The sequence below is a fragment of the Protopterus annectens genome, chromosome 5.part0 (assembly GCF_019279795.1).
Source record: "Protopterus annectens isolate FY-2018-M chromosome 5.part0, PAN1.0, whole genome shotgun sequence".
Lineage (NCBI taxonomy): Eukaryota > Metazoa > Chordata > Ceratodontiformes > Protopteridae > Protopterus > Protopterus annectens.
Window position 1 is genome coordinate 919581563 of NC_056735.1, and position 23569 is coordinate 919605131.

At 33.2% G+C, this 23569-nt stretch overlaps 1 non-coding gene across 1 annotated transcript; it reads left to right on the plus strand.

Moving 5' to 3' along the window:
• Nucleotides 1–22923: 22923 nt before the first annotated feature.
• Nucleotides 22924–22998, plus strand: LOC122803017. Its single transcript, XR_006365063.1, has one exon. It is a non-coding gene; the product is annotated as a small nucleolar RNA SNORD24 (small nucleolar RNA).
• The last annotated feature ends 571 nt before the right edge of the window (nt 22999–23569 follow it).

A 23569-nucleotide genomic window follows, 5' to 3' on the forward strand; every position in this document is an offset into this window, starting at 1 on the left:
TATATACGAAATATAATCATCTATACAGTCATTGTCAATCAAACATTACATAGCTCACTCATTTCCTTCCTTCCCTTAAACCTCATTCCTCCTCCAAAACATTATTCTGCATGTAGTATTCCCATAATTCCCATTTTATTCTATGTCATTTGCTCCTACCCTTTTCTAAAGGCCACACTTCCAATTGTTTTATCTCTCTCTCTTACTATATTACTACTTCTAATACAGTTGGTTTAGACTTTGATTTCCATTTTCTAGTAATTGCTTTTCTGGCAATTACCAGAATTAAACTCAACAATATAAAGAAAAAGAAAGCTTAATTAAAAGAATTATTTTCAAACTGGAATCAGAATTACAAACAAACTTCAAAAAAGAAACCAAAAATGAGATATTCAATCTCAAAGAACTATACATGCTTAACGCAAATCGGTTAGGATTCCATGAGTCTAAACTCTTAGCTAGCTATGCAGAATGGGCTCATATCCCATCTAGATTCCTGGCTTGATTAATTAGCCTAAATAAATACTCACCTATTATGTCTGATATAACCTACAACAATAGGTCTTACAGTTCGAATGAAGAGATTCTCAATCTCTTTGAAAAAAAATACATACATATATATATATATATATATATATATATATATATATATATATATATATATACACACATATATATATATATATATATATATATATGAATTTATATGGAGAGCAAAACTCCTCTGTGTCAGAACTAGAGAAATTCATTTTTTTATAAAAGTTAAAATTCCCAGAGCCAGACCAAAAACAACAAAAAATCATTTCTTCTCCTATATATCAACAAGAAATTATCAAGATAATTAATAACTTAAAAAAAACAAGGTGCCAGGAACTGACGGTTTTACTGCAGAATTGTATAAATCCTTCTGCCCTAGGATATTTAGTGTGCTGTTACTCCTTTATAACTACATTATAAATAACAAAATTACAGATACCCACTTTAACTCATCCAAAACTATCCTTATTCTCAAAGAAAATGCTGACTTCAAAGATCCTAAGAGCTATAGACCCATTTCCCTAATTAATCTAGATTCTAAAATACTTATGGCAAATAGACTAAAATATAATATCATATATTATTTAACCAGAACAATCAGGCTTTATTCCTCTTAGACAAACATGTGACAATACACTTACCAAGAAACATTAATGAATCATTCTCAACAAAACAATTATCCAATAGTTGCATTAGCTGCTGACACTCATAAAGCCTTTGACAGAATGCACTTAACTTTTTTGCTTTCGCTGCTACCTTACTTTGCAATTTCTCCAAGCTTCACCCAATTCATTAAGTTAATATATGATAAAGCCTACACTACTCTATACATAAACAGATGTACCTCCAAAAGATTTCCTATTAAAAACAGAACTAGTCAAGGATGTCCATTATCTCCTTACCTTTTTAATTTGTATATGAAACTCTAATTTTTACTCATAAAACAAACTACATTTCACTGAGCCCCATCAACTTTAAATATAAAAGTTAATCTTTCAGCATTTGCAGATGATCTGAATCTATATTTCACCTTACCAAGCTCTGATATACCAAAATCACTGAAGTCAATAGAAAACTTCTCACATATCTCTAATTATAAACTTAATCCTGACAAATCTACTATTTTTCAAATCTCTTATCTTTATACCCCTGCACAACTGAAATCAAAATAAAACAATCTATAAAATATTTAGGAATTTCATTCTATCATGACCCCAAGGAATTTGATCAAACAACAATGTTCAAGTATGGCAGAAAATAAAACAAGATCGTAATAGATGGGATAAGCTTATATTACCCTTCATGTCTAAAGTTGCTATTGTCAAAATGAATATATTATCTAGGATATTATATATCCTTACAGCCTCTCAGGTAATAATAATAATAATAATAATAATAATAATAATAATAATAATATATATATATATATATTTTTTTTTTAAATGACTCACTCTACTCTGGCTAAATTTATTTGGTCCCCAAAATCTGTTAGAATTTCTTACCATAAACTAACATGGCTCAAAAAATGGGGGTCTCAACATTTTGGATTTCTGACTTTATTTTGACATTATCAACAGCAGCAGACTAGTTAAAATTGCAGAGTATGATCTGATGGGAAACTCCTGGTCCCTTCCCTTTAGAAATCCACTATAAATGTATTAAATCACTTAATGTTAATCCTAAAGCCCTTCCTTTCCTCAATAAGAAGATCCTGAAATCTTATAAAATGCTCACTCCTATTAAATTTTACATAAGTAGATTGCAGAAACTTTTTGAATCACTGAATCTGTTTGAGGTTTTTGTTACATTACAACCAATTCACCTCAATCCAAATTTAAAACTTAATAACATAATGTTAAACTTAAATAACTTTCCCTTACTAAAAGATAAATGTGTGATTGATTTTTATCCTCTGAGCAACTATACGATGGCGAAGATGACATCCACTTTAAACCTACACAAGAGTTATAGTATCATTTTCAGATAGAGGAAAGAAATGTGCTCTTCTAAGTATATATCCAACAGTAACATAATGGAGAATGATATAGAGATCTGTAGATCTCTTTGGAAACTAATGTTGCTAAATAAGAAAATGGTACCAAACAGATATAAACTAATTGTATCGATTAATCATCAAAATGATGTACTATTTTCAAATTACTGGTCTAAGCAGAGCCCATAAATCAATACCAATCAAATGAAACAATCCATACATTAGACTACTAAGCTAATCCCCCTCAGAAAACTGAACTACATGCAGCTTATGATACTTAATAATGCATACCTTACACCCACGGTCTTAAATAAATTCAACCCCTCAATCTCAACTCTATGTTCATATAGTGATTCTCAAAAAACTGGCCTCCTGCATATATTCTGAAGCTGCAAATGTATTTATAAGCTTTGGAATTCCCTTAAAGTTCAGTTACAAAAAATGGGGTATGAAAAATCAACCCTCTCATGGGTCTTTACCATGTTACACATCCTTCACTCTGGTCTGCTAAATTCCAGACACGCATCTTGATCATAGTCTTTATTTTAATCAAACTATATATTACTTTAAATTGGATAGACAGATCATTGATCACATGGGAGGGGTTTAGACAAATGGCAATTAAGTATTTTGCACCTCACAAACTTCTGATGTCTAATAAGAAAAGATACTTACAATATGTTGAATTCTGAAATGTATTATTTAAACTTATTTTGCAATAAATATTTACCCCTAGTAACCTAATAAAGATACTCTTCTACACCTCCTGTTTCTCTTTTAACTTTCATGCCTTTTTTCCTAGCTTTTTCATCTCTAATTTAATGTGATGGTACCTATATGAGTAGTTAAGGTACATTGAGTTGGTTATCCTCCTTCCTATGCTCACTTATCTCTCCCTTTTACCTAGCTCCTATTTTCATCATCGAAGTATAAAGAAGACTACATGCTTTAAGATAAATGGCATTTGTGTAGGTAACTGTATTATAGTTATTCAGGGTTTAAAATGTTATTTCTAACTCCGGTTATTACTGATGTAATTTTTTGATTTTGCATTTGTTATCCTATTGCATAAAATCAATAAGGATTATGGAAAAAAAAAGAATTGAACTCAACAAGGCTTTATTATATCTAGGCAATTCCAATTCCATATCACAGCTCAAAAAATAGTTTGCTTAGTTATACCAATTTACTCACTTAGTATTTCTGACAGAATAGTCTGCAAGAAACTGTTAAAGTCTGTCAACCCATTACACTCCCAAAAATATTTTCCAAATTATCTCATTCTTCCCTATCACACCTCCAATATTTGCAAACTACCTGATGAAAAATTCTTTGGTGTCTACTTGAAGTATAAAAATACCTACTCAACTACCCCCAAGCTAAGATCCTAAATCTTCTTGACTTTGCTGCATATTTGAGAGCCATGCATATATCCTACCATTGTTTCTTTGTGAATTACTTATGTAGTTTCTCGTCCCAAATCTGTCTAACCTTCTCTGATCAATTCCTATAGTTATCTTGCAATATTTTATATTCCCTTTTAAGGTTCTTCATCTTTTAGTGATATTGGGGACATCACAGTGGATGAATTCCTCCTGTTTACTGTACAATACTGTATATACATTTACTTATGATATTCTTTTTTTTCAGTTCTGACAGATAGGCAGAAAGACCATGTTCAGATTCCGGTAAGTATTGTCTGCCACTCCTTCAGTACAGTAAGAAATGAAATTAATTAAAATTCATGTACTTAATTTATGAAGATACAAAGTGCACATTACCTGGCAGCCAGTTAGACCATAAACGTATTTTCTTCACTTTTTACATTATGTTTATTTCCTTAAACTTTGTTTCAGCTGAACATGGAAGTTTTAGTTTAGTGTTGATAAGTGCATTTATATTATATTTTATTTTCTTTGCTGAATTGTCCTTTCTAACTTTTATATGTATTTTAAGTATAACAGTCTAAATTTATGATTAGTACTTGAACATACAAATCAGGTGTTTTAATAAATTTCATGCTGAATGGGGTTACTTCAGCCTCTTAATTTTTAGGTATGATGCGTCCTTTCTTCCCCTAACACACATACTATGAAAATAAAATACTAAGAAAAAACACCTGTGTAACTGTAAATAATGAATACATACTTTATAAACCTTTTTACAGTTTTCAACTTTTTGCTCAGAAAATAGGAAAGTTGCTAGTTCTGGCATTGCTTTGAAAATGTTGACAGTTGCTAGCACCTACAGAATGATTATACCAGTCTCTGTCTCTCTCTCTCTCTCTCTCTCTTTTATTTATTTATTGACATTTGATTAATGGGAATGTCTGATGGGTAGAAGCCCATTTTCAGCAGAGGCCCAGGCAGAAAAAAATGCAAACTCCAAATTATTACAAAACATTTTGTGAATAATAATTTTACATTTTTAAAATAAAACAAAAAATGTCCTCAGTCTAAATAATTATAACAAATTAGACAAAATATAAAAACATTGATAAAAGTTATATGATAATAATTTAATATTTAGAGAAATTGTAGACAGTTTGTATAGAAATTAAGGTAAGTTATTCTAATACAAATAGGAACTGAAATATGAAGTGAGGGGAAAAAACAGGCTTATGGTATATTAAGAGAGAAAGTCAGGGAATGGAATATGATAGAACAAGGAAGTAAGTAAAGAAGGGAGAGTAAGGAGGTATAAGGAATGAAAAGGCAGTTTTTCACATTTAGGGACAATGTTTATCCTGGCTTTGAGCAAAAACTGAGACAGAGTTTAGCTAGGAAGTCTTTCAGAGTGGTTTTGAAATATAGAAGGGAGGATATTGACCTGATGGATACAGGTAAGGAGTTCCAGGCCTTAGTGACCTGATGGATACAGGTAAGGGGTTCCAGGCCTTAGTAACATTGTATGAGTACAGGCAATTCCCTGCAGATTTCATAGGTTTATAGACAGACAAGATTTTTTGATCATTGTATCACAAAGACTGACTGGGAACATAGTTGTGTGGGATGTTTTTTAGTTCTGGACAGGAAGATGAATGTTGGAATTTTTTACAAGTGGTAAGAAGCTGTGTATATTTTAGTTGATGAGGCAATTCTAATCAGTTTAGGCTTTTTAGTGCTATACAGTGGTGGGTTCTGAAAGGGTTATTTGCTGCAAATGTATCAACTTTGTTTAGTCCTGAGTAAAAACTGCTTGTACGTGCATCCCGAACAGACACCAACCCAGTTAACAATGGGAAAAACAAGAATCCTCCTTAAAGTGAACTTGTGACTTATCCTAAAACTGTAGGCCAATAAACTGCTTTCCAACAATGTATAAACTATATACTGGAATTGATGCCGACAGAGTTTATAGTCAATTAGAAGAAAACTCAATCATGGCAATAGAACAAAAGGGTAACAAAAGAAGTCCATATGGAACAAAGTATGGTATGGATAGATTACAAAAAAAAAAAAAAAAAAACATTTGACAGCATCTTACATTCATAGATAAAAGAATGATTATGGATGTAAAAGATATACCCTGCATTGAACAATTACATGAATGAAACAGTGGCAAGCCACTTAGCAGCTAAGCCATGATAAAGGGCAAATTATTATCCCAGAGATAAAATTCAAAGGGGAATATTCCAGGGTGACTATTTTATACTGTTGCTCTTTTGTCTTGACCTTAAACCCATTAATCTATCTAACAGATTAGGCCATGGTTTCAATTTGGTTATCAGACAAAAATAAAGTATAAAGATTTCTTGGCTTCTTTTTGTGGGTGGTTTAAACATTGATAGTTCATCAGATGAGCTGAAAGCACAAATGCAAGTGATCAAAACTTTCTCTGATGATGTAAGAATATCATTTGGTCTTGATAAATGTGAAAAAGCAACCATTAAAGCAGGAAAGCTACAGTACCAAGAAAATATAAGTCCGGTACAGGAATCTGATTTAAAATAACACGAGCAGGAGGGAGTGTATAAGTATTTGGGAATTGATGAAAGACTGACAATAAAATTAGATTAAATGTGGTCAAAACTCAGAAAAGAATATTTTAGCAAACTAAAAGTAATGCTGAGAATAGCCCTGTCATCTTGGAACAAAAGCCAAGCTATAAATCAATTTGCTCTTCCTGTTCTAACTTACAGTTTTGGGTTAATGACTGGCCCCAGAAGGTATTGGATAATTTGGACAGAAAATAAGAAAAATGCTTGACCCTTATCAAATGATATACAAAAACAGTGTATACCAAGATTATAAATTCCTCTTTTTGAAGGAGGTATGGGCCCCCTCAAAATTGATTACATGTATAGATCTACTGAAGATGGTATTCATGGCTGGACGAGAGCTATTCATAGATGTGTTGGACGTACAGTTCATTACCAAATAATTTACATACATGTCACATCAACGGACCTAGTGTTTCTACTGCTTCCATTAAGGTGTTACATCATCACCAACTGGGGGTAATGAGTGGAGCTGCAGTAAAGATTAACACCGCATCACATTTGTATGGTTATGTGATTGCTTTTTATTGAGAATGTAATGCTGTTTACCTCCATTTTAGTAATGTTGTTGCTTTGCTATGTCATGTTAATAATGCATTAGTTCGTGTGTAACGTGACTTTTTTGTCTTAGTGAAACAGTCAGTACCACGCAGTTTTGGTCACAAAAAACCCTGTCTGTATTGTCAGACAGTACATCAGTGGCTTAAGCTTTCTAAACTGTGGACTGTGGGCTGTGCAAATTCACTCTTTTTACATATGTTAAATGTATATTTGGCAAGTTCCAGTTATACAGTAGTGGGACCCTTGTTGGACCACAAATCTACTGAATTTATGAATCCCATAGTGATCTGGTATGCATTTTACATGTACCAGTCCTATACATATGTACACCATGTTCGTGAATCCCACCTTATGTGTCTGATTTTTAAATATAAGAAAAATTAAAACTTGAAAGATTTCTTTCCATAAAGAGAAAACATAATTTTAAAAGACTACCTTTATTTCTTCTTAGCCATGTTTTCTGAGTCGATATATTGTATTATAATTCACTATGAGACAACATTTCTTACTTCTTTTACTCTTCCCTTAATGATTCCAACTTTTCTGTTACATAATCAGCCTTGCCATTATTTATGTCCATATTTATAACTTTGAGAATGTCTATGTTTAATTACATTTTTATCTGCAGTCCATATGTATAAAGTCTCAGTGGTCTTCTGTAAGTCATTACCTGTTTGCTAATAGTTGTTACAGCAGCTAGTTTTAAAGCATCCATGAATTCTGTGTACTGCATATTCCGTGAAAGATGAATGCCTTGTCTAAACAGATAAATGTATATGGGACTTGATCTGATCCCTTGAGGAACATATATGCCCTTTGCAGACCATTTAAGTCTATCCACATTTATCATCAGTATAAAAAAGTTATCCCTGTGGCCAGCTACAAACCCAAGTGATAAAACACATTTTAATTTCTGCAGTATTTAATTTACTCAAGAACTGTGAATGACTAACAAGGTCAAACTGTTTAGTGAACCAATAAATGAAATACTTACTAATCATAATTTCATAAATAACTGAATTACTTTTGAAACAAAGACTATACACTTTTTTGAAATCAAGCAGGTATATGCATTCTTGTTCTGTTTCTTTATTCTGTGTTGGAATAGTTCTTTAACCCATGATGTGCTCTTTCCTCCTTCCATTGAAGTAATACTTACAATTCTATATTATTAAGTTTCATTCTAGCAGTTTTTGTTTAATAGGTATAATCTCAGCCAGCTTTGATCTGCTGAAATGAAAAACTGCTGCATTGACTTATTGAGAATAATGCAAAAGGGGTTTGAAATCTATCAGCTCCTGGAGATTTATCTAAAAGAATAGATAAAATGTTATGCTTCCAACATCTGACAATTATGATTAGTAATGAGCATGCATCTGAACCTCTACTAGCTGCCTTAACAGCATACGATTAAAAGATGAAAAAATATATCCATTTGCTATACTAGTAGACTATCACAACTTAAAGTATGAATTTAACAAATTATGTTTATATGGGTATAAGATGTTCTTTTTTGCCTTGATATAAACTGGTTAAACCATGTTTTGCAATATTTAATCAATCATATTTATGTACTACTGCATTAAATCATCTGCATGATGAAGCACTTGGTAGAGCTGACAAAAACACTAGGACTAAAAATGGGTGCACAAGTAATAACAATCACAACTATAATTATAACCACTATTAACTGGGAATATTATATGACACCAAACCTACATGCAAAGAGATTCCTGGATTTTGTAAACACAAACTCCCTGGACCAGATAGGCAATACACCATCCAGGAGTGCAACCATACTGGATCTGGTCCTCACTAATATGGGAGAGTGCTGCACATCCCATGCTGTAATGCCTTCCCTGGTAAGGTCGGACCACAAAATTGTGTCCTTTGAAGTAAAAATTAAACCTGGACCCCCATCTCAACCTGGAATATTCAGGAACTATTCTAAGGCTAACCTCCTGCTATTAAGTGAGAACCTACCAAAATTTCAATACCCCATAAACACTGAGAACACTTCTGCCTATTCAGTACTGTCCACATAAACACTGTACAAGCATTTTAATAGTGGCACAGAGGCAGCTGTACCCACCAGGAAGAAGTACAGGACTAACTCAAAAAGCAAGCCACCCTGGTGGAATCACAAAACCAATCGGCTGTATATCAGGAAGAAGAAAATCATGCCAAAAATTATGAGGTGCAGCACCCAGCAGGATAAAAGCAGTCTCATCAAACTAAACAAACAATTCAGAGGAAAATAAAGTCTACCAAAGCCAAATTAGAGGTAAGTTTGGCCTGCCAGGCCAAGGACAACCACAAAGCATTCTTTAGCTATGTCTCCAACCTCAAAGGCAATACACAATTGTATGCAGAGCTCATTATAAATGGAGGCACCTATACTGAGCCAGAAGACATAGCAAACCTCCTGGCTGATAAATTCAGCTCCAGATTTACTCCTCTTTCCCCTTTAACCTTCCCCCAGGAAATATCATCAAATATAACTCAATTTACTGTCACTAGGAAACAGGTCTTTAATGTTCTCTCTCTAAGGCCAAGAGTACTGCATCAATGAGTCCAGACAATATCCCAGGATGTCTTCTAAATAGCATGAAACATGATCTATCAGGGCCTCTGGAATTACTATTTAACTTTAACATCCAAACAGGCTTCGTGCCTTATGAATGGAGAAAGGCAACAATCATCTCTCTGCACAAAGGTGAGCCATCTACAAACCTGGAAACTACAGACCCATAAGTCTCACTAGTCTTATATGTAAAGCCGTTGAAAGAATTATGATGGAGATGATCAACAGAGATTTAGTAAACCTCCAGACACTGGACCCCACCCAGTTTGGTTTCATCAAGGGCAGATCATGCCTACTTCTTTGAGAAGGTCACCAAAGCAATGGATGAGGGCAAAGTCATTCACACTGCCTATTTTAACCTGGCCAAGGCATTTGACACAATACTCCATTCAGTTATTGTTGACAAACTCAAGAGGTTAGGTACAAAACTTTATGTCACCTGTTGGATAGCCAGCTGTCTCACAGACAGGACCCAAGAAGTTAGAATTGGGGAATCCACCTCTACAAAGAGGCCAGTGACAAGTGGAGTTCCTCAGGGATCAGTCCTTGGACCGCTCCTTTTTGGCATTTACTTCTCAGAAGTCAAGGTCGATGTCAGTAGTCTCTGGCTGACTAAATTTGCAAATGATTGCAAATTAGGAGCTATCATTGAATCTCATAGTGACACAAATTTTCTCCAGGAGGGGCTGACACAGACAAACAACTGGTATCAGAGCCATGGACTAAATGCCAAGAAATGCATAATAGTATCCTTTGGGAAGTCATCCTTCCCTGATAACTATCATATTGACAACACACCCCTTAGAGTTGACCCAGTAGTCAGGGACTTAGGGATATGCAAAGATAATAATCTAGCCTTTTATCATCACATGTCTACAGTGGTGAGTAAATCATTCTGCGTTGCTCAACTTATAAACAAAGGTATGGCACCTAAGTCCAAGGAAGTAATTGTTCCGCTGTATTCGGCATTCATCAGACCTATCATTGAATACAGTGCCCCCTTTGGTATGTACCCAACCAGGCATATGCAACAATTGGAAGGTCCACAGAGGTTCCTCACTAAAAGAATATAGGGGATAAGTAATATGTCCTGTGCAGACCACCTTAAGGCCCTATCCCTGTATTCTGTCTCCCACAAGCTTTTGAGGGGAGATCTATACCTGGTATACAGGGAATTGTCAGACCCCACTCTGATGGACCTCCGGCATATCCACAAAACAAACAGCACCAGAATTACCCATTCTAAAGGCTTAAACCTTGCTTGTGATATAAACAGAGACTATCCTGTCTATGGAAAAGGATTCCCATCTATGTGAAATTGAGTTCCTCCCTAACCTAATTCAAATGCAACTTGGACAATTGGATGGGAAACCAGAAATTCATCCTTGGTTTGGTACCTGTATCTCTAATGGACAGAGGTAACCTGTAAATAGTTCATCTCCCAGGTACATGCTTACACTTATCAAGGGTATCATAACTTGTCAGAGATTTGGGATGCATGGCTAGGCTTAAAAAAGCTCTTGTGGTTGTTTGCCTACTGAACAACTAGAGAAACGATCACTATCCACTTTTACTGTGCTCCTAGTACTTCGGCAACAAGCCTCCCGGGGAAGGCTTGATGCCGAAGTACTAGGAACACATGGTGACCATTTCTCCAGTTGTGTGTTTTTTTTCTATCTTTGGTGAGTTGGTTTGTGGAATGGTGTTTTTGGGGTTGTTAGCCTAGTAAACACCTATGAACCTATGTGTTTTACATCTTGTGTAGTTGGCAAATTAATTACGTTCATAGCTTATGTCATCAGCTCAGCTACAGAAATATCAACTGGAAATCTTTTAAGACTTACACACCTGTATGAAATCATATGGAAACTGAACCTTAGCATGGCACTCTATATTATAAGCAGCATATGTTACTTCACATGTATAATTCAAGAACACAATATCATTTTATGGCATTATCTGTCATCATGTTTCACCAAAGCTTAAATTTTTGGCTCTTTCTTTGCCAAGATTTTTTTTTCTTTTTTTTTTCCAGAGGCAATATTTATTACAAAACTAGAAAACTTGGTCTTGACAAACTGTACAATCCTCTTATATAGTGTGCAACTGACTGGTGTCACAATCTACTGTTACATTAATATATATATATATATATATATATATATATATATATATATATATATATATATATATATATATACACACACACACATATATATATATATATATATATATATATATATATATATATATATATATATAAAGTTATAGAAATCTCTAAAAATGAAAAGTTGTCAGTTCAGTAGCCTGTGCTCACACGATCAGATATATACTCAAAACATTGTGCGTACAGAGTTTAGACTAAGAAGCAAATTCACATGTCAGCAGTGTCATCTAAATCTTAAATCTTCAATGCCTCTAATGAAAAACATGGAACTATAAAAACTAGGGTATGTCAGGTATAAACACAGAATCATTAGTATGTTAGGATTTTTAGGAAAGCATCTAGATAATACAGTTATAATGTCCTTCAATTTTATCTTTTCCAGTGTTTAGAGTTAATTTTTCTATACTTGTTACATTGTCCCCTCTCCTTTAAACCTCGCAAAAACACCCACTCATTGCATTTATTTAACAAAGCCCCTCCCCCATACTATATCTATCCATTTATTTATTTAAATGTGTTATCTGGGGTAGAGCACAAAACACAACTGACCAGTTTCAGTTTCAGCCCAGAATACACAGCAAGAGAATAAAGATCAAAGGAAACAATATATAGAAAATTGTGCAGTCAAAAATGTAAAGATGGGGGCGTGGCCAAGATGGGCTCAGAATAGCAGCAATTCTCTTCAGCTCTATCAGTTTAGATTTTGTATGACAGGATTTTTTCAGTAAATCTTATCGGAGGAACTTACAGTCTTCAGTAATATATTCCTCTCATCTAGTTTTATAACTACATATAAAAATTCTGAAGAAATTTTGATTTTTTCCTGTCAATAATACCTTGGATACTTTATCTATCTTCACTGACAACAGAATGGCTACATCAAAAGCACTTCATCAAGAATCTTCTCTAAAAAACGACCTACATTCTTTACTCACTACTGTACAAGAACTATCTGCAAACTAGATAAAATGGATTTAAAGATTGACATCTTTAAAAAAGACTGCACTAAACAAATGGAAAAGATACACGAAGATCTGCAGTTTCAAAAATCTCAAATTCCAGGTATTGAATTAGCACTAAATGACATTGACAGTAGAGTACATAAAGATGAGAATAATATAGACTTTCTAATAAAGCAAAATACATACTTGCAATCCAAAGTGGATGATTTAGAAAACCGGTCTCGAAGGAATAACATTAGAATATTTGGCTTACCAGAAAACATAGAAGGAAACAATCTGTCAAAGTTCCTGACAACGTGGATCCAAGAAGTACTAGACCTACCAGAAGTCTTGTCATATGGTATCGAAAGGGCACACAGATCTTTTGCTTCATCTAAAACAAGTAAGAATAACTCTTCTAAATCTGTAATTGTAAAATTCTTATCTTCATGTGACACAGAACTAGTGCTAAAAACAGCCTGGGCAAAAGCTCCCATTAAATTAAATGACAATACCATTCATTTTGATAATGATTATTCTTCAACAGTAATAGCAAAAAGAAAACTTTTCCTACCCTTAATCAAAGAACTCAAAAAGGCATAAATAAAAACTCATCAATTATTCACAGCCAGATTAAAAAAATTTCTACAGGATGGTATCAAAACTTTTGATGATTTAGACACAGCCCTTAATTTTGTTAACTCTAACAAAATAATTGAAAAGCTAGAAGATATGGAATGGGCAAAGTGCAAGTCTTAAAAGGTTAGTTGAAAATGACAACTGGAAGTCAGTCAAAAAAAAAAGAAGCTAAAGAAATAAAGAAATGCACCATTAATATGAGACTTTAAATCTAAACATAAAGACTTTAAAGTAAATTCACGGTTGCAACTACATGTAAGTATAACATTCTCTTCCCCTTTTTTTTTTTTTTTAATATTCAATATGTATGTGTGTTCCTGTGCTACATCTTGATAACATAAATAGGGCAAGTTTGGCTCTGTACTTTGAATGTGTTTAAAAAATTTTAATAAGAATACAATTGAAAATGTTCTTCTGGTTGAAATGAAAGACAAGGGTTAAATGAAAAGCTGTTCATATGATCTTGTGAGAAATTGAGGGATCTGATTGTGGACGTTAGTGTAATATGAACAGTGTTAAGCTCTCAGGGCTAGGATGTATGTAAAAAAGTAAACAGAATCTAATGCATTACTAATATCTATGTAAGATTAATGGGACAGTTCTGTTTAATAATTATTACTTTAGTGATTGCACATACAAACGCGAAGGTCATTAGAATGATGCATCTACATTCTAACATATTATTGCTAGCCCCTGAGAGTCTCGTGCACTTTTCAGCTTTTTTTCACATACCAGTTTCGTCAGTTGTTCCACGCAGACCCAAGAGACTAAAAAAAGAAGAATTCAAGCATTACTGTTCCTGATTTTACTCAGGACAGCTTTGAAATCCAGCTCGAGAGGCTCCATTCATTATAGAAAGAAGAGACACCCTGATGACATCATTGTTGACTGTGCGACACAATTTTTGTGAACTTTAACCTTATGGGAAAGTCGCACTGACTTTTTTAGAATGTTGAACTGCGGTTTTCACCGGAAATAGGTATATAAACACAAATAAACAGTTTAAACACTCCCATACATATAAACACATACATAAAACATATAAATACACAATAATCTCCACTTTGTAATCCCCTACCTGCATTTGTACCTATAGTTAATATAAAAATTACATTACATCAGATAATTTTATATGCAGTACTAAAGCATATTAAATAACATAAATACATACTATGAAACATTGATTGTAAATGTACTTCATATAAACTTCACTTATACAAAATTACTAAATGTTATATAAGAAAAGAAATGCCAGCATATACATATGACAGCCATGTGTGAAATACTATGATTGTTAAACAGTTTATGCATTGTTTTAATTATGTTTCCTGTCTGATGTAATTGCTTCACAATAATTAAACTCCAAGCACAGATATAGTAACTGGATATATTATTTTAAATGTAATAGTAATTTAATGAACAGTTTAAAGGGGAGAGGGGGATGGGGAAAGAAAACACTGAAGAATATATATATATATATATTTTTTTTTCTTTCTCTTTTTTACAGACAATAACACTATTTGACAGTAGCTGAGATATTGTCGCTATTTGTTAGTAGGATAATTTGAGTGGTATATGCTACTCAAATTAGGAGTCTACAACTCCAGGAAGGGTACTGGTAGATTTGTTATATTGATGTTCTGTTACAATGATATGTTACTTTTTTATGACGTTCACAATAGCAACATATTTTGAGACTCTTCAATTTGTCTATGATTTGATAAGTATGTTTTCTAGCATTAATGCTTACCAGAATGGAATACAAATATTTTACCTTGTATATAACTTATAACACACAATATAAATGTTTCTTTTAAAGGGTATTTCAATAAATATTAATGGTCTAAATAATCCTTGCAAGAGAGGAAGCTTGCTCAAATATCTTAAAATACATAAATCACATCTTGTCTTTTTACAAGAAACACATCTAATATCCACAGATATTGATAAGTTAAATACCAGATATTATTCAATTTTAACAAGCTCAGAACATACTGAAAAGAAAAGAGAAGTAGCTATTTTATGGAATAAAACACATCCCATGCCTAAAATACTAGAAGTATACAAAGATAACAAAGGTATGTTTTATTCAGTCACAATAGAACTAAACAAAAATATATACTTTAATAAATACATATTGGATTCCAGGTATTGGTTCAAACACTGTTAAAATGCATTTAAATAAAATAGTTAGTCTCGCTAAAGGTAATTTAATAATAGCAGGTAATTTTAATTGTATATTAAATGATGAAGATACTAACTCCTCAGTAAAAAGAAAATTTTCAACTTCAGCTAAATTACTATTGAACTTTATGCAATCATTTATATTAAAAGATATAAATAGCTTTGCAGATTTAGACTCACTTCCATGCACTCATTACTCCCACAGACATAAAACAAACTCCAGAATAGACAGAATTCTAATATCAAAAGAATTAACAGATGATTTAATTAAAGTAAAGGTTATTTCATGTCTCTTATCCAACCACAACTCAATAACTTTTGAATTACTAATCAAAACAAATCACACTGTTATAATTAAAAGAATACCAGCATACATAACTAATTTGAAAGAATTTAAAGAATTTTTACTTTTAGAAATACAAGACTTTATCACATTAAATAATACTAATAATATATCAGAAGTTTATATTTGGGATGCCTTAAAAGCCTTCCTATATGGGAGAATTCTCTTGTGGTATAATAATAAAAGAAGATCCTGGGACAAAGAATTATTAGATCTACAATGTAAATTAGATAAGCTAAAACTTAACTTAGATAGTAATACTGATAGAAAAAACAAAGAGAAAGAAATAAGCAAACTAAATACAAAATACCTTGAGATCTTAAACCATAAAACAAAAATCAGAACAGAGAAATTAAAATTTATAACATTCTCAACGAACCCTAGATCTTTAAATATCTTAGCAAATAAAACAAAAAGACTTAAAAAACTCAACCATATTAAGGAGATCTATTCCCCAAAAAAGAAGAAACTTGTATCTAATATACACAATATTTTACTGGAATTCAAAGAATTCTTTCATAAGATAAATCAGAATTCCCAGATAACGGATTCAAAAGATTTGATTAAGACATTGATAACAAAGTATACTAAATATAGATTATCAAGAGATCAAACTAATAATATAGATCAACCTATTTCTTTACAAGATATACAAAACCAGATAACAAAACTTACATTACACAAAGCCCCCGGGAATGATGGCATTATCCCAGAAATATATAAATTATTACATAAATCTGCTTTAAATATTCTGCATCAAGTATTTAATATTTCCCAAAGCAACACCTTCACACCCCCTTCTTGGAAATATACCTTTATCTCACCAATAATCAAATCAAACAGAGATCCTACTAAATGTTCTTCATACAGAGCAATCTCTTTATTAAATACAGATTACAAAATGTTTATGTCCATATATGCTGAGAGATTAAAAATGTTTTTGCCATCATTAGTAAATGATAATCAAACAGGTTTTATTGTAAATAGAATTACTTATGACAATATAAGAACAGTTACTTTGATAGATTCAGCAAAAACCTCTAATAAAACTTTAACTTTAATAGGTTTAGATATAAATTGTGCCTTTGATAATTAGTTAATTGGGACTACTTATTTATTTTGCTAGACAAATTGAATTTTTCAGATAAGTTTATAAATCTTATAACAAATTTATATAAAGGGAGTCAGGCATATATCAAAATTGGCACTGTCATATCAGAAAACATTCCTATTACAAGAGGGACTAAACAGGAATGTCCTTTATCCCCCTTTTATTTACATTGATTATGGAACCATGGGCCAATTTAGTAAGAGATGATGAAAACATTGAAGGTTATAAGTTAAATTCAGATACTTCATCTAAAATTCAATTATTTGCTGATGATATTCTGGTAACAGTAGGAGAAAACTACAGATTTATTCCTGCCATATTTAAAAATATTAATAAATTTCAAAAAATATCAGGTTTAAGTTTAAATAACAATAAAACTCAGATCATCCCAATTAATCTAAAACAAAACACAATTCAACAAAAGTATAAAAAACTTATACCTCAAAATAATCAGATAATATATTTAGGAATAGTGATTACCAATAACATAAAATATATCATTCAATTAAACTTTAATAATTGCTTAAGCAAAATTGAAGATTCTATAAAAAATGGAATAATTTACTCTTTTCCATGGATGAAAGGCTTTCTATTATAAAAATGACTATTCTTCCTAAAATGCTTTATATTATTCAATCACTTTCATTAATTCCCCCTAAAATGATAATTAAAACATTTAATTCTTTGTTACTGAAATTTCTATGGTATCCTAATAAATCCAGAATAGCTTTGCAACATCATATAAATGACTGGACAAATGGTGGTATAAGATTTCCTAACTTGGAATTATATACATTATCCTCGATTATTAACTTAGTCTCCTTTCTAATCAATAATACAAATTCTTCTAAATGGAAACAATATTTAATCTTGTTAGCATGGGACTCTTCTAATAAACTAAACATTCAACAAACACTAATGTTAAATAATCCTATTTTGTGGATATTAAAAGATATATTTACAGTACAATCATATAAGTTAAATAAATCAAATTATTTGCTACTCATCCTAAAAACATTTAGGAACTTTATTTTCAAATTCACTAATTATAAAACATGGATTTTCCTTCTTTTCCCAAATTGCTTTTACTCAAGGTATATTAACCATGATAGGTAATACAAAAATGCTATTATTCAAAGAGAAACATCTTATTTATTGGTCTCAATTAATAGACAAAGATAGGATAAAGTCTCTTGAGGAACTAAAATTTGAATACGACATAGACTCTAACTCATGGCTACGCATACAGGAATATAGACAATATATTATAAATAATTTGGAATCAATTAACTTACATTTAGCATATCCATTACTTAAAATAATTTTATTTTTGACTACACTTATTCAAAATATAAACACTGACAAAAACAAATTAGCACACATAAACAAAATACTTAGAAATTATACAAATTTTCACACTGATAAATATTGGGAATATTTCAATATAATTAATAACTATGCTCCTAAAGATCAAGACAAACAAAATATATTAGAATCAGCCTACTACACTGCATTTTCCCTAAAGTGGAAGTTATACACCTGGAAATATATGCATAGATGCTTTATAACACCACACATTCTAAATAAATTCAATAAGAACATCAATGATTGTTGGAGATGCAAAAGAAGTATTAAAAGCTGACTGGTCTTATATGTTCTATGACTGCATTCTTCTAAAAAAATACTGGCAAGATATAAATAGTTTTCTTCAAGGTTTATTTACAGATAATTTCTTGATTTCTAAATCTTTAATTATATTTAACACTCCAATACATCAAAGTGTTAAAAGACCTAAATATACATTAATATGGACTATTTTAGCAGTAGCAAGAAAAATAATAACAATTAACTGGAAATCAGAAACTTCCCCTATGTTTCAAGAATTCAAAAACCTTCTTACTGAAGTTTGCAGTCTGGAACTTTTGACCATTAAGTCAAGAACTAATAGAAACATGTCTAGAATTAATATGTGGAAAAATTTATTAGACTTGCTAGAAAAATATTAATTGTATATGAACTAACCAAAAATGTAGTTTGATAGTTATGTGAACGTCATTTGTAAATAGTTATGTTGTTTGTTAGATATAGAATGATTGTGCTTTTTTTTTTTTCTTTTTTGAATATTGTTAAAAAAATGGAACACTTTATGTAATTTATTTCTTTATTCAAATTTTAATAAAAATCTTTAAAAAAATGTAAAGATAATGCAGGTACAAAAACAGTCTTGAGTGATATAGTATGTTTTGGGTAGGAATTGTAACAAAAATGCTATATACAACATATATAAAAAGACAACTCTAGGCTCTATGAGTCCCTAGGTCCATTTTTTTATCTAGTGCCTCATTTGAATCACTTTGCAGGATTTCACATTGTCTTTAGTGTTCCATTTATTTATTTATTCGTTTATTTATTTGTTTATTTATTTATTTGACATTTGTTGACCAGGATAGTCCGACTGAGCTAAAATGCTTTTTCAGTGGAGGGCCTGCGAGAAAAGCTCCACAGTCACAAGTAATACAAGTAACAAATACGCATCACAAGTTTTACAGGGAAAGAAGAAAAGTATTCTCAATACAAAATAAACAAGTAAAGTTGAAAAATACATGGTACATTCAAAAAAGAAAAAAATATACACGTTTGTAAGAAAATAGTGATTGCTATGTCCAAAGGTTATAGCAGATGAAACTTGCCAGACTAAGTTACAATAAGAATAAAAGAGGTATATACAACAAAATAAAAAAAATTCACAGGAGTCGCATATAGTGGCATTGGCAGTTTGATTTTTAGTGGAAAGAAAGCATTGCAGATATGTACACAGTACAGAGGAAGACGGGTAGAATAAGAAAGCAGCTAAAGATACAGGGGCTGTAATTAGGATAAAGTTATAATTAGGTGGAGTAATGGTAGGGAGGAGGAAGAAAGAAGTTAATACCAGGCAGAATAGTTACAAGGAAGGAGAAGTGAGAAGGAGACGCAAGGAAGGAAATAAAAAAGAAAAGAAAAAAGAAAGTAGGAAGGGGAGAGAGGGAAGATAATTCAGTTGGGATGATTGCAGTGATAAACCCAGTTGGTGTGCAGGTAATTTGTGACAGTTTTCTTGAAATTGTTTCAATGGGAAATATTTCTGAGGTCAGAGGGGAAGTTATTCCAAGAGAGAGCTGGGATGTAGCTGTAGAGGTTTTGTCCTATTGATTTCTTAGGTTTATGTATCTGTAAAATAATTATTTCAGAGCTTCTGATTGAGCATTTTGGGTTATAGAATGTAATGAGAGTGGATAAGCTAGGGCAGAGAGTGGGCTGATTTAGAATAGTATGGATGATGAGAAGATAAGTAAGTAAGAGTTGGTTAGGAAACTCAAGCCAACTGAGTGTTTGAAGAATGAGACAGTGGTGAGTTTTAGGTGGGAGGTTGGCTGCAAAATGAGCTACTTTGTTGTAAGTAATTTCAAGTTTGGATATTAGAGTGGTCTGTAAGTTAATAAAGATTTGAGAGCAGTAGAAGAGGTTGGGGAGGAGATAGGCTGGGCAAGTGAGATTCTAGAGTTGGGAGTAAGGAACCTTTTGTTTCTATATAGTGGGCCAAGCATTTGGTGTTTTTTTGATACAGTGGTGTATATGAAATTCAAATTTAAGTTGGTCATCGATAATTACTCCGAGGAACTTTACGTGTTGTTCAACTGAGATAAGAGATGTTGTTAAGGGAAGTGATGGTGAATGAGGATTTAAGATGGTGGAGAGATTTAGGTAAAAATAGGAGAAGTTTTGTTTTATTAGGGCTTTTACTATAAGTTGATTGTTAGTGAGCCAAGATTTTGTGAGGCTAAAGGAGGTTTGTGTCAGGGTAAGCAGGTCAGTGGGGTTATCTGCAATTGTAATGATAGTGGAGTCATGTGCATACTGTATGATGGATGACTGTGGACAGGAAGTATAAAGGTGATTAGTAAAGATGTTAAAGAGAAGGGGGGCCTAGAACTGAGCCTTGAGGAACTCCCATTTGTATGGGTAGAGAAGGAGATAGGGCAGAAAGCCATTTAACAGACTGTTGCCTGTTATTAAGGTAGCTGGAAAACCAGGAGATGGCAGATGGAGAGAGGTTTAGTTGGAAAAGTTTAGAGAGCAGGATGGAGTGGGAGACAGTATCAAAGACTTTGGAGAGATCTAAGAAGAGGTAGGCCACTGCTTTATTTGAGTTTCTAGCTAAGGAGATAGTGTTAGTAAATGGAATAAGAGCAGCAGAGGTGCTATGATGGGGGCAAGAGCCATGCTGGGGAGGATTGATTAGATTATTTTGAGTGAGATAAGCAAGTAGTTGTTTATGGTTACAGTGCTCAAGGATTTTGGAGAGGGGAAATAGTCCAGATATACGACGATAATTTAATGAGATCAACAGAGATTCCACCTTTATGAATAGGAATGGTGTAGAATTTCTTCCACAGTGTGGGAACAGTGGATTCTTTGACTGAGTGTTTTACAACAATATAGACTTTGTACGTATTTACTTTTTTTATTTGTACTTGTGTTTTGTTTTACTTCTACAAGTAACAGGAAAAGCAAGGCTTGAATATCCTTAAGTTGTTCTGTTTTGCACTTACTCAACAGGAACATGCCCTTGCACAGAGACACTTCTTCATAATTATTTAAACTAGTGAGGTTTGAGAACAAACTAATTTGTCCTGCAACATCTTTAGAGTTTAGTGAAAAAAAGGATATAGTTGGAGAGGGGGCCTAAAGCTTGGGGAGAGGAGAAAGAGAGATGTTAGGCTGGGAAGGAAGGGGAAGGATGTTAGGTGGAGTTATGGGTAAGGAAAGGTTAAATTAGGAGGGAGGAGGATAGTGGAGGAAGTCAGGTAGGCATAAGAAGGGACTTAAGGGGTTTTATTTGAGGAGAGGGTCAGAGTTAGGGGTAAACTTGCTGTGACAACCTCTACATCTGACACAACCTGTAGGTAGTCCAAGAACAGGTAGGCCTTGAGAACAGGGGACATAGTAGTACTGGGTGACTGGGTAAGTGATTTCATTTCATCTCTTTTTTGCTTGTTTTTCATTCCCCCTCTTGGTCATGGCTGTGGTTCTCTTTGGGTATTGGGGACTGCTTGTGGAATTTATCCTGCTTTAGTTTTAATTGTGGAGGTTTGTGAGGTTGTCACGTATTCAGGCTCTGTTGGGCCATTTCATGGTCGAGCTTCATGTGCTGCCTAGGCTGGTCGGAGTCTTGAGATAAAAGAAAGGGGTGGAAAGCACAGAGAATGCATTTGTGGTGTGTTGGAGGTAGTACAGGAGTTGTTCAGGTTTCAGTTATGGAGTGGCATGCTGTCATTGAGTTCTGATGTTACAGCTTTGTGAATGTGGGTGTTTCGTCCTGCTCGGGTAAGCATTTCCTCTACAAAATAAATAAATAAATAAATAATAATAACAATAAATAAAATAATATAAAAGTTAAGCAAAATGGCAAATTTGTACTTCACTGTGGCATCAGGGGAATGAAATTACTGCAAGCCCTTTTGCTGTTCTTGTGCGTGGGCTCTACGCTCTGCAATGCCATTGAAAAGTACAGTGGAGGGGATCCTTAGACCCACATGTGGCAACTATCTCGGTGCTTAGCTGTGATTAACTTTAAGGGGTTAGGCTTCGACATAGATCACTGTTGCTGCTCCTGAGACACTGCTGTCAGTGTAGGGTGGTGTTTTCTGGTGTATAGATGGCTGAGAGTAATGGTTGTTGATTGATCATGCCTGTAGCTTGAGTAATAGTCATGGGAGTTCTCTCACTGCTTGCTCTCTTGATGGCTGGATTCCAAGGTAGTTTTACAGTATTTTCAAGGTATGTGGCAGACTGGCCCATTAGTTGTTAATTGTACTCTGCTTGCAGATGGCACAAGCAAATATTTGCTATCTGAATGGCAGTGCTGACAACTTCAATTACCATGATCACTGATATATTTGCTTGAAACATGCAAGAAAATGAAGATGTTTCTATAGGCTCAACAGTAACTCTGTTTTTGGGCTGGGTGTAGAGAAGGCAAAGCACAGAGACTTGAAGCTGTTGAAGCATGCTTGTTTTCAGTTCCACACTGCAGGAAGTGCATGTTAACACAGATACGGGTATGCTAGCAAAATTAATTGGCAAGGTGCAGTTTATGAATGGTTTGTGTTTGTTGCACTCCATTAGTGAAGGCTTCCCTGTGCTGTTAGCTGTGTATGGCAGGGTATGTGTGTGCATATGTTAGGTGCAATTATTTTAAAGACGCAAGCTTAAGATGTTCACAGAGTGCTGATCCATGTTCTACAATTATTTGAGAGGTTACAGTTAAATGATGCGGGGGGGGGGCTTGGGATCCAGACTATGTTACCTAAGCTGGGTGCAGATGATCTTGGATTGCTCAAGGGAGTTTTTTTTTTTTTTTTGTTATGTGCAAGTTCTTAAAGTTGTGCTTTCCGTTGCAGGTGGCAGAAGCTCAGAGTTTAAGTCAGAGATGGGCAGCCATCATCTCACAGTCAAAACAGCTGTTT